Raw genomic sequence first — 15,000 nt, forward strand, 5'->3', positions numbered from 1 at the left:
ACTGTCGGTGTTTTTCAATGGCTCATTCGCGATAATTACATATGAAACTAAGGGTACTTTGTAGTAATTATTGTTGGTGATAATATTGCCAATTTTGATTTTCTACTAGCTGGCTGGTTGATTTCTGTTAAAAAATCCTAGCGCCAGCACAGACCTCTGTCCACAGGCTAGTTCTGTGAATGTGTTGAAAGGGATAAGAGTTCTGATTTGCATCTCTGATTTTCAGCTAATAATAGCAGTTAGTGTTCTGAATAATGGGCAAGGTCCAGAATTCAATATCTGACATTTTCAACTACTGTGGGACTTGAAACAGAAGATTTTGGACGGTCCATCGTTGCTTTTCTCTAGTAAATGACCCATGAGAAATCTAGATATTTATCATTCCTAGTGTTCCAAGCCAACAGACTACTATAGTATTTGGAGCCTTTAATTACTGATTGCAATGATATTTTAATTTTTTCAAGAGATACATACAACCATTAATTGATAATGTTAGATCAAACAGACACGCTATCTATACAGAATTATGTTCCTCGATCAGCGCACATGACAGAAGGAAGGAAAAAGGAAGAAAAAATACACAAATACAATTAAGGATATTATAACATTTAGTTTCTGCTAAGTATGTCACGTGTATTATTTATAAGCAAAATGATCAAAGGAACCGAGTCTTGACATCTCAGTACAAAAGAACAGGCCTTTAGAGCGCCCTGCTTCAGGGGGGAAATAATGGTAATTGCAGGCTATTAGAGACGATTACATTGCACGACACAGACATGGCGATACGGCAATTAGAACATGACATACACTCAGGGGCTGAGCCGTAATCGATGTCTTACTTGAACGTACGTAAGTGCTCAAATTATCCCCAAGTGCTACCTGTATCCATATATGTACCTTCCCAGAGAACCTTGTATTTGCCATTGTGTAAAAAGGATGTTACTTGTTGAACGATGATATAATTACTAAGCGAGTACATTAATTTTGATGTGTTTTCTGCGTTCCTTTATTGCTTGGTAGCACATGCCTTCACATAACAAATTGCTCTGTCATTTAAACACACACACAGATATATATATATATATATATATATATATATATATATATATATTATATATATATATATATATATATATATATATATATATATAAGTTAATTTTCTTTAATAAAAATGCAAAATAACAAATAAAACGATGATATTAACAATATATCATAACATTTTCGTATTACATACGTACTATCATATTTAATCAAATATAACGCAAACACATGCATCAACTACCTTGATTTTGTTTACAAGATCCTCCATGAAAAGTTTTGTTTCTTCTTGCTAACTCCAAAGTGAAAGGAGGAAGCTGGAAGTGTTTCTTAATTGAGCTAATGGCAAGCATGAAAAGAGAGCATAATTTTATCTCAAAAGACGTCAGTCTTAGGCTGATAAGCAACAAAAGAACTGCGTCCAGCGCATCATCCTGGATTATCAGCCTTTTCAAGGAAGAGGAAAAATTACTTTGGAGTGGCACTTTAATTAAGAAACCTGCTTGCGAATGTGAACGAACGAAAATATGACACACGTTGCTCACTCCTGGTATGTTACATGTCAGCGGATTAATTTTATATATTCAAGATATCATTGTAGTAACTAAAGGCTTAAATTTACCTTTAAATTTTTATTCCATCACTGACCGCAACATTTAAAAGTAGTTCGATTAAATTAACGCATAAAATATACATCAAGTAAAGAAATAATTGAAGAAGACGGGTATGTAGACAAACCTAAATATAATTATATATATATTATATATATATTAGATACATACAATAGTTTATATAAATAGTACATATAATATATATATATATATATATAATATACATAACTGACATAATTTCAAAATACAGTTCAATCAAAAATTCTTCAGCTGAAGAATTTTTGATGAACTGTTTAATATGTCAATTATTACTTTTATATATATATATATATATATATATATATATATATATATATATATATATATATATATATTACTATAGTATATATATATGTATATAATATATATATATATATATATATATAGCTGAGCTATCAAACAGTCCATCAAAAATTCTTCAGCTCAGTCGCAGTATGAAGAATGTAGTAAACAAAAACAAAATTCACCGTCAGCAATTGTATTTCTCTTCTAGCGTAACAAAATTATAAAGATCGAATCTGAATTACTTTAGCTTCCAGAAATTGTGTTAGGATAGACAACGAACACAGAAGGACGAAGGACAGAATTGCAGGGAAAATGTCCTTCGCTATAAAAAGATTCATGGAAAATTTCTTCTTCTTTTTTTTTGGTCTATTTGTTCATTCATTTATTTATTTATTTATTTATTTTTGTGGCCTGGTGGTTTATTCTCAGTACATAAAAGTGCTTTTATTTATCTTTATTGACACACGTATTAAGCCCTTTGGATACCCACTTGCTTTTCCATTTTAAATAACGGTAAAATCTTTTGAAAATACGTACGATACATATCAATCGCGTCTTTTTCAGCTAACAACGTAGCCTAGCTGTTGAGTCACTGCCGTAGAGTGCGCTCATGCGCTTTTTTATCGTAGAAATGAGTGCCTTGCAATAAATTTAAAGTGAAATTTAAAAAAAGTCCTCATGGCATATTGTGTTCGTTCTCAAGCTCAGAAAATTGAAGAAAATAATTCGAATAATTTCCTGTTATCTCATTAAGGTTGACATATTCACGTTTGGTCATTTCATCGGACTATTGGGCTGTCATCACGTAAGAGAGAGTTTGTTTTCGGCAGATATTTATGGTTTGATCTCTTCATTGTCGAAAATAGCATCATAGACGTACAAAGTACCCAGAGGTTCAGCAAATATGGAGGATATTTAGAAAACTTGGCAAAGAAAAATTCATATATGGCCATACAACTAGTTGAAAAATGTCTGAATTCAGTCTAAATCATAATAACAATAATCCTAATGAACTTACAGAAATCCCACGGGACAATTAATGATAAACGAAATCTTAACGTAAAAAGCATTTCCTATTTTAACGTAGCCCTTTTATACTTATACACAAATTTCTTTAACAGTTTGTATCAAGAAATCAGCTATCAATATTTATAGATAATGATTGCAAGTTCAGAACTTCCAAATGATATACTTAAGAATAAGCTGAACACAGCGTAACCATACACACGCAGACATTATATATATATATATATATATATATATATATATATATATATATATATATATATATATATATATATAGTATATATAGAATATATATATATATATATATATATATATGAATAACTTGATCACGAGTTATATAAAACGTGAAGCTATGTATAAATAAAGGTTTTTTGCCACGAAGGAAAAAAATGAAAAAAGCGAGATAGCCAAGTACTTTCGGTCTTCTTCGGACCCTTTACTGAGGCAAACCGAATAGGACCGAAAGTACTTTGCTATCTCGCGTTTTTTCATTTTTTCCTTCGTGGCAAAAAACCTTTATATATATATATATATATATATATATATATATATATATATATATATATATATGTGTGTGTGTGTGTGTGTGTGTGTGTGTGTGTGTGTGTGTGTGTGTGTATGCTTGGCCTTGAGGACCCAAATACGTAAATGGAAAATATTTAGAGGGAAAATGCAGAATATCTTGATTCTAACTTACCTTACAAGGATTGATTGGGTTATGTTTACTCTAGAGAAGGTCGCCATTAAAAACCAGCTGATTAATCTACATTACATTTATTTACAAGACAGGTGAAAGGCAAAGCAACTCGGCCGCACGTGGACCACTCTTATCTCTCACAAGGGGAGAGCTGGCTAAAATCAGATTAACGTAAATGCTGGTTTCCGAAATTACTCATATTTATCTTGCGTTAGGGCAGCACTTGCGAGCGGGGAGACTTGGACACGTGACTCAGCAAATCTGGAAAAATTCCCAGATTAGACACAAATTGAAATGAAGACTTCTTGCACAAGTTACAGTTATTCAGTTTTATCTAACACACTGGGGGAAGGAACTCAGTGTTTAAATGAGATATGCAATGAAGACTTAAGTTTTAACAAGTCACAGGGGAAGCACATGCCCCGATGAGGACAAAGGGACTTCAATATAAAAGTGATACAAGGGAGATTTGAAAATATTAGCAAGAGTCGTCTTGGAGAAACAGAGCTGGATGGGTTTGCACTTTCTAGACGTACCTTTAATCCTTGAGGCTTGACATGTGTCGTGATATATGAAGATGGTCCAACCAGCGTGTTTGGACAAAGGGCTGACTTCCAGTCAGAAGGAGAAGGACACGTCTATCCTTCTGTAGGTACTAGCGTCGACTGAGAGTGAGGCTGGATGTTTTTGAATCGCGTGGATTTCACACACAGCCTCTGACATTGTCTGAAAAGTGCAAAAACAACAACCTGCGAATTTGGAAGGAAAAGAGGTCTTATGTTAGGAATCCCTAAAGCCCACATCGAGGCCTAGCTAATCCTGTGACCTGCCTGTCTTACTCTAAGCTCAAGCCTAAACGGAAATTCCAATCCCTCGCCCTACCTCGTGTTTCTCTCCCAAAATCAGCTGATTAGGAGAAAAATGGCTGTTCATCTAGAACTAAAATAAATGAATAAATTTTGGGTAGATGAGACAATCAAAATCTGTAAATATGTATAATATATATATATATATATATATATATATATATATATATATATATATATATATATATATATATATATATAATATATATATATATATATATATATATATATATATATATATATATATATATATATATATATATATAGTATATATATATATATATATATATATATATATATATATGTATATATTATATATATATATATATATATATATATATATATATATATATATATATATATATATATATATATATATATATTATATATATATATATATATATATATAGTGTGTGTGTGTGTGGGTTTAACTGTAACTTTATGCATCCGTATACAAAGCATACGGTTAGCTTTCGTGAATAAAGATTAATGTTTCCTTTCAATATGAAGGTAATTATTTACTAAAGAATAGGAAACATTTTCCTTGAGGTGCTCTTTGCTTTTCTGAGTGATATGTCAACATATGGTGCTTATGATCGATCATATGATAAGTTCCATAACTTACGAGGTAGGGAAACGTCACTGGAAAGAAATGGAAAGAACTAATTAAGCAATAAAAGCTCTCATGGAAAGGATTCTATGACTTTTGTCGTTCCTTTTTGACGAAATATCATCTGTTGGAGAGAGAGAGAGAGAGAGAGAGAGAGAGAGAGAGAGAGAGAGAGAGAGAGAGAGATGGTAATCAGCGTGATCAGCCTTGTGTGAAATCAGGTGTTTGGCCAGTTCTGTGTCTGTCTTGTTCGCTCTCCGGATCTTCGGTATGGCCATGAAAACATATAAAATTTGATGTCAAAGGTAAAAAAAAAGTGCTTATATCTTGGGTAACAGAAACTATTCATTGAATACAGAACATATCTCGTGTGGATGACATGGAGGATTATTTTGCACCTTGAAATTGCACTTATATGAAAACCGCAATCAACAGCCTTCATCGCCAAGTGACGTAAAGAGCCTGCGAAATTCTTCCACAAGTTTTCCCCTCCTTTATCTGTCATAAATATCTACTCATCTTCAGCCTTCTATTTCATAGGTCTCGTGAAAGTAGGATTGGCTTTCCATTACTTCTGGTGCCATCAGAGGCTCTATTGTCGCCGTTTTTGAGGGTTGCGCGAAGGGCGTGTCAGACAAGATATAAACCATAAAAATTTATCATTATATCAGCTACATATGGAACTTCCGTAATTATCTCTATGGTATAACTTGTAACTCTATCCTCCCAACTGACTACCGATTTTTTTTTTTCAAATTGACAAAATCTTTTCGATACAGTTTCACTTCTAATCTTACCTTCTTATATATTCTCAATCTATTTGACTTCCAAATCTTATCTAGCCTGATCGTTGTTTGCTTTACCTTTATTTAGTCTCGCACTAAATTTCAACTCAAGAGAACCTTTGCTGGATACAACTGTTTTTAAACATTAGAAAGACTCAATCTCCTTAATTCTTTCTCGAACTCGTGTTAGTTGAACCCTTTCAGCATAACATTTATTTTGAGAACCATTCTCTTAGATATATAGCACCGAATTCTGTTAAGCAAGCTCTGAAACTCTTGAGAGGTATTTTGCTGATTAAAACATCACCTATATAATTTGTATCAATTTTCTATTATTATTGCACTCTAAACCTCCTCTTCCATCTCCGACGACTTTTTGTGTTAACTTCACAACAACTCGGCGCGCCAACACGATGACACAAGGAACACAGCATACGTCACTCATCTCTTAAACATATATCTCCTTTATTATTATTGTCATCATACGCATTACAATGTCAGCTTTTCAGCCATTTGTACCAAATCTTCAGTCCTGTATTATGTATCAACTCATATATATTTCCATCTGTCAACAAACAGGTGCTACATTTCCGCTGATTAAATCTTACGGGCTTCTCTATAAGCAAGAGCCCGTGCTGGCACAACGCTAGCTAAATCATAACCAACCATCTGAATAAATCAGTAAGGCCGGGTATTCACGCACAGGTTTACCTTTCAGTCCCTCTGTCAGTTCATCGAAACTGACGTTAAAACGTACGTGTGGGCGACAGTTTGTGGGCGAAGTTAGTCCACTCACCAGAACTGATGAACTGATGGAATTACCCAGGACCGCTCTCAGTGGGTCCTGGAATTACCTAAAGTTCTTTCGGCTTACCGACAGGTGATCGCACGTGTGGAAGGGTAACCAACGATTTTCTGACAGTTCGACACTGGGTTTCGCCTGGGATGGATCTCAGCCGCTCGGACCAGAATATGAATAAACTATGCACAGGCCTAATTCATTTCACTGACAGATGCTGCTGCACTATTTGTAGACCGTTGAGTCCAAATCTTATGATAAAAAATCTAGAAATAATTCCATGTGATGGACAATTTGGTATAGACCTAGGCCAGTGACCTGCCTTTTTATCTTTATGAAAGGTATTACTAGTAAAAGCAGATTTCACTGTCCACTTCATAAATAACTGAACCAACCCCCAGGTCTAATTTAACCTTATTCAATAATATTGCATGAGAACAGACATCTCTCTCATACTCTGTTACCCATTTTACTCTTTCCTATCATTAAGTGAATTACCGTAGCAGCTAGGCCATGTAGTTCCACCTCCTTATCAGCCAGTGGAGTTCCTGTCGCTGCCATATAGTGTTGCCACAATGAAGGATAGGCGAGCAGTGAGAGTGATGACCTCAATCAAGTTGACTGTCCAACTGAAGGTGGCCTCACACTTGGACTTTTTTCTCCAACTTCAAGCCGTTGCTGGCGAAAATGAAAAACCGGGAGCTTTTAGCTCGAGATTTTAGCTTCCCGGCAGAACGGGAAGCAGCGTAGTGTAAACGAACAAGATGGCTGCTGCTGATAGGACGTACTCTCAGACCTTTGGCTTCTCTTCTCCTGAGCCACTCTCGAACCCACAAACGTTTTTTGTTACTCTTGCATCCAAGTAAGTTTCCGAGAAATACACCACTGCAGCACATCTTGCAACAGTCCGACAATTTCTGGGCGCCATGATGATATCAGCTGATCAGTTTTGTTTACTTTTTCCTACGGCTCCTCGAAACCACTAGTTCCTAGTTTGACGATACAACACTTTTGCTCGCGAGCATCGGCTGGATGCTGACCAAAACCACAAGCAAGAAATGACTAGTGTGATACCAGCTCAACAGCTCCACTCTTTACGTGTGAACGCTCATCCGTCGAACTGTGGACTGACAGGTAAACCTGAGCGTGAATATCCAGTGTAAAAGAGGGCTGACACTTGCACGATTTTGTGGCACACATTGGCACGAACTCGGTCATGCCAATGCACAAACTAGTCGTAAACTTGCGTGAAGTGATCGGAAACTCATCATGACTGCATCACATGTTGGGACGAAAGTTTTGAAATATTCGAAATTTTGGCATGACAAATTTTTCGTGACTGGTTTGTTAACAATGTGCAAACTGTTCGTGAACTTGTGGCAAACATTGTGGGACGATGCAGGAGGATGCACACCAGTGTGTGTCAGTGAGCGGCATGCCACGACATGCACGACCTGCCACACATTGTCCACGAACTGTTCACTACTAGTTTGCGACATGTTCACGCATTGGTGTGCGTCGCAACATGGTCATGCGTTCCCCCTAACACGGTACGTGTACGTCGCGCCTTGATGGCACGAGCAGTTCACGACTCGTTCACGCACTTCATGAACAGTTTGCACATGGTACGAGCAGTTCACAACGGGGGTTATAGATAGCCACTTCTCTGATTCTGAGGTAATTCTTGTAGCCCCTTTGATCTTCCTTGTGGAGTTCAGTCAGTAGCCTGTCATACTGTCCGAACTCCTGTCTTCTGGCCAACCATTCCCTGACCCACACTTTCCTTGGTGTCCTTCTTTGGTGTGGGGTTGCCTTTTCCTCATCTTCTGCCTCTTGCAGCCTTTTCTGCTGCTCTGCAACAATGGCTAGAGCAGATGCCATGTATAGGCATCTTCTCTTTTCTGCAACTACAGTCTCTCTGGCATTCAGCATGTTGTCTCTTCCACAGGCAATCCAAAAATGACGCCAGGGATGGGGAGGCCCCCTTTTTATATGGTGTGCCCAAATCGCCACGACGGCCTCCGAATTGTGCAAACTCGTTGGGCCAATGCGGGAAGTGCGTAAACTTTGCACGAACAGTGCGTAAACTATGTGTAAATGCGTCGTGCCAGTTCATGTCAATGTGGACACTATTGGGCGCGCATTCGTAACCTATGAGTAAACAGTGCGTGAAGTCGTCGTGAACAGCGCGGGAACCTTGCGGGAGCCTCTCGGTGCATGCCACCAAAATGACATGCATTACCACGACACAGTTCGTGACAATGCGTACCCCAAAATCGTGCAAGTGGCAGCCTTGCTTAAGTTTGTAGACGCTGCCTTACTCACGCCTTCGCTACAATGTCAAATAACATTCCTTTGTAGCACCCCATTAATTACACTAATTCACTTACAAAGTTATATATATGATGATGGTGTCTTATTAACTGAATTAGAAAATAGACTATATCGTAAAGGAGAGCAAATTAAATTTTCCTTTGTGCCATCCTTATACTTCTTGGAAACAAAAATAGTAATGCAGATGACATTGAAGTCGGGTCAGATAAAAAAAAAATCACCCAAATTGGACAGCGTAACGGATATCTACTTTTACTTGCAAGAACGAGCGTACAGTTTTCCATTACAAACCAACCAATACTTCTCGTAATTATTCATTAGTTTTACATATCATCCCACTATCGTAAGCGATGTTTGAAGTATATATACTCAAATTTGTATTAAATACATTTCTATGCTTGGGCCTATGATTAATATAATTTAGTTTCATATAAATAACACTTGTTTTTATTTAAATTTGTTTTTATAGGCACACGTATTTATTCTTATATAATCTCACATGTAAGTGTGTAGTCTAAGTGCGGCATATGGCGGAATACTGAAACCATATCTGTTCCATTTACTTATTTTAGTCCCTCATCTAATGATTGAATGGGAGTAGGTTGCCCTTGCTCACACGGTCAGCTGAGACCTCCTTTACATGCATATTCGCCATCAAGTACGGGCGGAATGTCTTCTCATGTCACGCCCTCATCAAAGCTAAGCACCCCGAATTTACAACCCATGATTATACAACTTCTTTTCCGCCGTATAAAATATGCATGAAGACTCGCCTAATTCATGAGATGGAATATTATTGCTAGTTTGGATCGCTGCTTTCGAGACTTCTGTTGTTGGCAGTTCTTCTTGACTCACAAAGAGGTTCATTATTATGCACGGCAGCTAACGGACTTTCGGTCGCATTTATTGGAGCAATTTCATCGCGTTAAAAGTTGTGAATATGCAGCGCTGCCAATCGGTTAAATTACTGAATATATTATAACTTCAGGACATTCGCACAATCATCTTTCGATTCAGTTTTAACAAAGCGGACTTAAAATGTGGAAAGTAGAACCTTAGCTTAGAACCTCAATGGAGATCCCCTCACGTTCGCTCTCGTGTTGTGTATGAACTTGCGATATTTCTGGTAAGGTTCAGTTCCTTTGAGCAACGCTCCAGTGGTTGTTCTTCGTACTACGATGAGAAGTAATAATATCTATTAGACGTCTGTAATAAGGGGGCGTAATTGAAGCATGCGCAATAACAATTACGATTCATGTTATTAGCTAATGTTCCTTACATGTTTACGAGTGAAGTACATGAACAGGTTGACTAAGTTTATAGTTTCTTGTCCCGTTTTAGAGGATCATTATTAACCCTGGTTAATTTTAGCTCTTCTGCGTTCTCATGCCGTCACTCAGATATATTTGTAAGCATTAACATACTCTCTCTCTCATACATGTATAACCTCACCCCTATCGAACACACACACACACACACACACACACATATATATATATACCCTCCTCATTTCCCATTCCTCTTCCCTCCCCCTCCCTCTCCTCCTCCTCCCCATTCCCTCTTCCCTTTCCTTGTTTTATGATGAAAATGTGTTGAAATTGAGTACTATTAACTAAATGATTTTAGATTTGTAAGGACATAACCCTTTTGATAGAAGTAATGTACACGGTGTTCAAATCAAAATATAACCTACTTGGTCTTTAGAATTAATGGAGTGTTTAATTAACTTACGTGGTAACTATGAACAACCTGCAATATGAGAATCACAGTAAATATTACTCCTGTTACACAACTGGAGTTTTTAAGATTTAATAAGACGCTATAATCCAATAGGCAATTTATGGATTTCTTCCCTGGAGGGAAGTGGATCGGACAAGAAATCCGTTCAGTATCCCGGAGTCTTTAAGAATTTAAGAGGACATTATAATCCAATGGGCATTTCTCCAGGAATGCTTCAGGAGCTAAAGACTGCTTCGAAAGATTCAGGAGTAGTGAAAACGTCTTTCAAGAATAACAATTCGATAACTGTCCAGAAATTTTCAGCATCGAATGACCCGACGGCTTATAAGAAACGATTTTTGGCTTAGCTTTGTTATTTTCGTTTCGAAATGGACTCAGCCGGATATTGGTTAATAGTTTCATTTACTCGTGTATATTTTTTTGTTTGTTCGGATATCAAATAAAATATTACACCACTTTTGATAAAATTCTTATCACATCTTGTGAATTTATAATAAATCCCAAAGAATATTTAATATTTATTTCATTCCTAATCTGATTTTGGTAAAAAGAAACAATACTAATACGACATCACTTATTAACATTAACTAAATAAATTCATCATTAACAACAAAAACCAAATTATTATTATCACCTGTTGACATCAAATTAACTAAATAAATTCATAGAAAACAACAGCAATAAAAACAAATTATTATTTCTAACTGACACGTGACTAAAGAAAGTCATACTTAACAAAGGAGAAAGTTAAGCAAACAAAATAAAAATTCATTAACATTTAAGTATATCTTGAACAAGAGCTTTCACTACTGGTGATGGCCCGGAACCGCTAATGGCATCAGCACTGATCAAAACCCATCAGCTGCTGTTCGTGCACCAACACCAAGATATGGTCAGTTGTTTGTATATGGCCTGAAGGTAAACGGTTCTGGTGCTAACTATTAGTAGGGTTAATTTAGCCGTAAGTATGGTTATGGTATGGATATGTGTATGGTATGCATATGGGTATGGTATGGGATGGGGAATGTATGAGGATGTTATGGTATGGGTATGGAATGGAATGGATATGGGTAAGGTATGGGTATGGTAAGGATATGGGTATTGGTATGGGTATGGTTATAGGTATAGGTATGGTATGGGTATGGTACAAGTATGGGTAAGGGTATGGTATGGATATGGGTATGGGTATGGTACGGATATGGGAACTAGCAAATGTATCGCTCCCATCTGCTAGTATATTCATACACACTTTCCAGCGTTAAGACGTTAAGACGTCTTCATCATACAGGATTGCTTCAGAGAAAAATAGAAGTGCAGTCATTGCCCTTTTGGTATCTTAATTACTGAATCAAGGATAATCCACTGTGAAGAAAGCATCAACATCGAGTCAGTATTTACTATGTATATACACATACTGCATTACTCACTACTGTTATGGATACGCTCTGCGCTTCATGGAGTACAATCCCCCTGTTACAGTACCTCTTCTACCTTACCTAATGAACACTTATTCAGTCTAATCTTGCTCCATATACACAAGAAATTTATCAGTTCTACACACATTTTATGCAACCTATCATCTTGTCTATTATAATATAATAGACGTGAATTGGGGAGGGGTGGGACCAGGAAAGTGGGTTTAGGCAGGGATGAGGAAGGGAAAGGAGAGAGAGGGAGGTAGGGGGGGGGGGGGGGGGGATGGGGATAAAGGACGTACGAATGCATAAGTTGTCGATGCTTGGCAACTCCATGTAAGTCAAGGGTGAACTCCTTAACTAACACTATTTGACAATGCACTTTATTACCAAAAACATTTGTATTACATCTTCTTGTGAAGAAAACAAGCGTTACTGAAGGAAAATAGAACTGGAGAGAAGGGATAAAGAGAAATCATATCTTAAGATAGATATTGCCAATAGCAGGCGGTACCATCTTGAATGCATATATATATATATATATATATAGTATATATACTATATATATATATATATATATATATATATACATATATATATATATAATATATATATATATATTATATATATATATAATATATATATATATATATATATATATATATATATATAATAAAAGGAGCCCATAAAAACACCAAAATGTAGAGAGAAAAGTACTATATTTCAGAGACTGCTGTCTCTCTCTTCAGGTATATGAATGAGAAAAGTTTACAGAAAAGGTGGTATTTATACCGAAGAGATTCGTCCACAAGTAAGCCAATTTAGGTCACCCCCGCTGATAATCTTCCTTTAATCTTCTTAAGCGTTGGTTGAATGAACACTGCGTCGACGATGTCCGATGTCCAATTCCCTTTTGAGATGTTCATTACCTGCTTCTCTTTTATTAAGGCCGATTCCATCATTTGACTCTTGTACCGGCAGTTGCTGCTATAAATTACACGTGACATATTCCAGTTTATTCTATGGTTATGTTCATTTATATGGTTGAAAATAGCCGAGTTCTGTTGTCCATATCTAACTGACCGTTTGTGTTGTATTAATCTCTGGGGAAGTGATTTACCTGTAAATCCGATGTAAGATTGGTCACAGTCCTGGCATGGGATCTCATATACCCCAGAGTCTTTGGGCGATGTCTTTTGTTGGACGTTAATCAGGGATTTGGCTAAGGTATTTGGGTAGGTAAATGCAAAAGGGTTGGATTTCCCAAGGGTGTGAGTTAAGGCGCTGTCACACTAGCGAAATTTCCGTCGACTTTTTCTGAGTTTGTCGTCGACTTTCCAAAGAAGTCGACGTCATTCCGTACTCTGGTTGTCACACACGTTCTTCTTCATACCGTGGTTGTCGTCGTCAAAACGTGAACAAACCATCTGAGCTGTGTCTTCCCGGAATGATAAAACAACTATGCTTTGTAACACAAAGCAAGCAGTGGGTCGTGCTTGCATGTGTTTAATGATGCTGCATAGAATTAAAAAAGAAAAAAGTCTTTGGGTTCGATCCTGGTTAAAAAGACGTGAAAAGTTTTATTTAAAAAAATAAGCTAGGCCTACCCTAGATAGGCTATTCGTAACCTTGTTTACACAACCACAGTCAGACTGTATTACAAATTGAGCTAGAGAAACACTGCCAAAATTTTAAAGATTTTTATTTATATTATTTGCTAATGCAAAAAAAAAAAAATGAGAGCAGACCTAGGCTATATGACAATCTGATATTCACGATATAGCATGTCTTCTCTGTATAAAGATCAGCAAGTTCAGGAAAGTTTTCCCTGAGTCGCATGTGATCTCTTGGTAGTTTTTTCATTTAAGACCCTTTTTCATACTATCATGCTTATGGTCCCCATAAGCATCGTCTCTCCCCCATATCTTCGACCAAAAAACTGTTCTGGCAGTCTTGTCCACTGTACCAAGAACTTCATCCTGCATCTTGAAATGCGCGCTCTCTGAGATATAAACAAACAATAAAGTCGACGGTAGCGATGGGTTGAATTCGATCGGTACCGTTTTCAAAATTCGTGACGACGACACCAGAAAGTCGTCGTCAAAACATGAAAAGTCTGCGTCAAATTCAAAATTCAACGGAAATTTCGCTAGTGTGACAGCGCCTTTACTCTCTTAATCGTCTCCATGTGGGGAATTTTTATTTTATTGTTGGGAGTGTCTCTGGTCTTGTCTTTAGGGGGTCGGTAGAAAATTACGTTTGCTTTTTGAATTGCTTTCTCAATTATATGGTCAGGATACTTTAAAGATGAAAGTTGCTTGCGAATTAGTTCAAATTCTTTTTCCAGGAAATCTGGGGAACAAATTCGTAAGGCTCTTAAGAATAGGTTGCTAGCTAGACCTATCTTGATAGTATTGTCATGATAGCTAAAGAGTGAATATATGAAAGTGAGACGTTGGTTTTCTGTATATGGTAAATTTGTATTCTGTCGTGTCTCTGATTATTAAAACATCAAGAAAAGGAATTTTGTTGTCTGTTTCCCATTCAACTTTAAATTTGATGCTGGCATAATGCGTTTAATTTTGAGAGGAATTCATTAAAATTACCCCACTTATTATCCCAAAATGTTAGTATGTCATCCACGTATCTCATCCACAGCATGTTTTTGGGTTTTATTGCATTTATTACTGTAGTTTCAAAGTATTCCATGTACAGATTGGCTAAAATAGGACTTAAAGGACTACCCATACTACA

The sequence above is a fragment of the Macrobrachium nipponense genome, chromosome 22, assembly GCF_015104395.2.
Source record: "Macrobrachium nipponense isolate FS-2020 chromosome 22, ASM1510439v2, whole genome shotgun sequence".
Lineage (NCBI taxonomy): Eukaryota > Metazoa > Arthropoda > Malacostraca > Decapoda > Palaemonidae > Macrobrachium > Macrobrachium nipponense.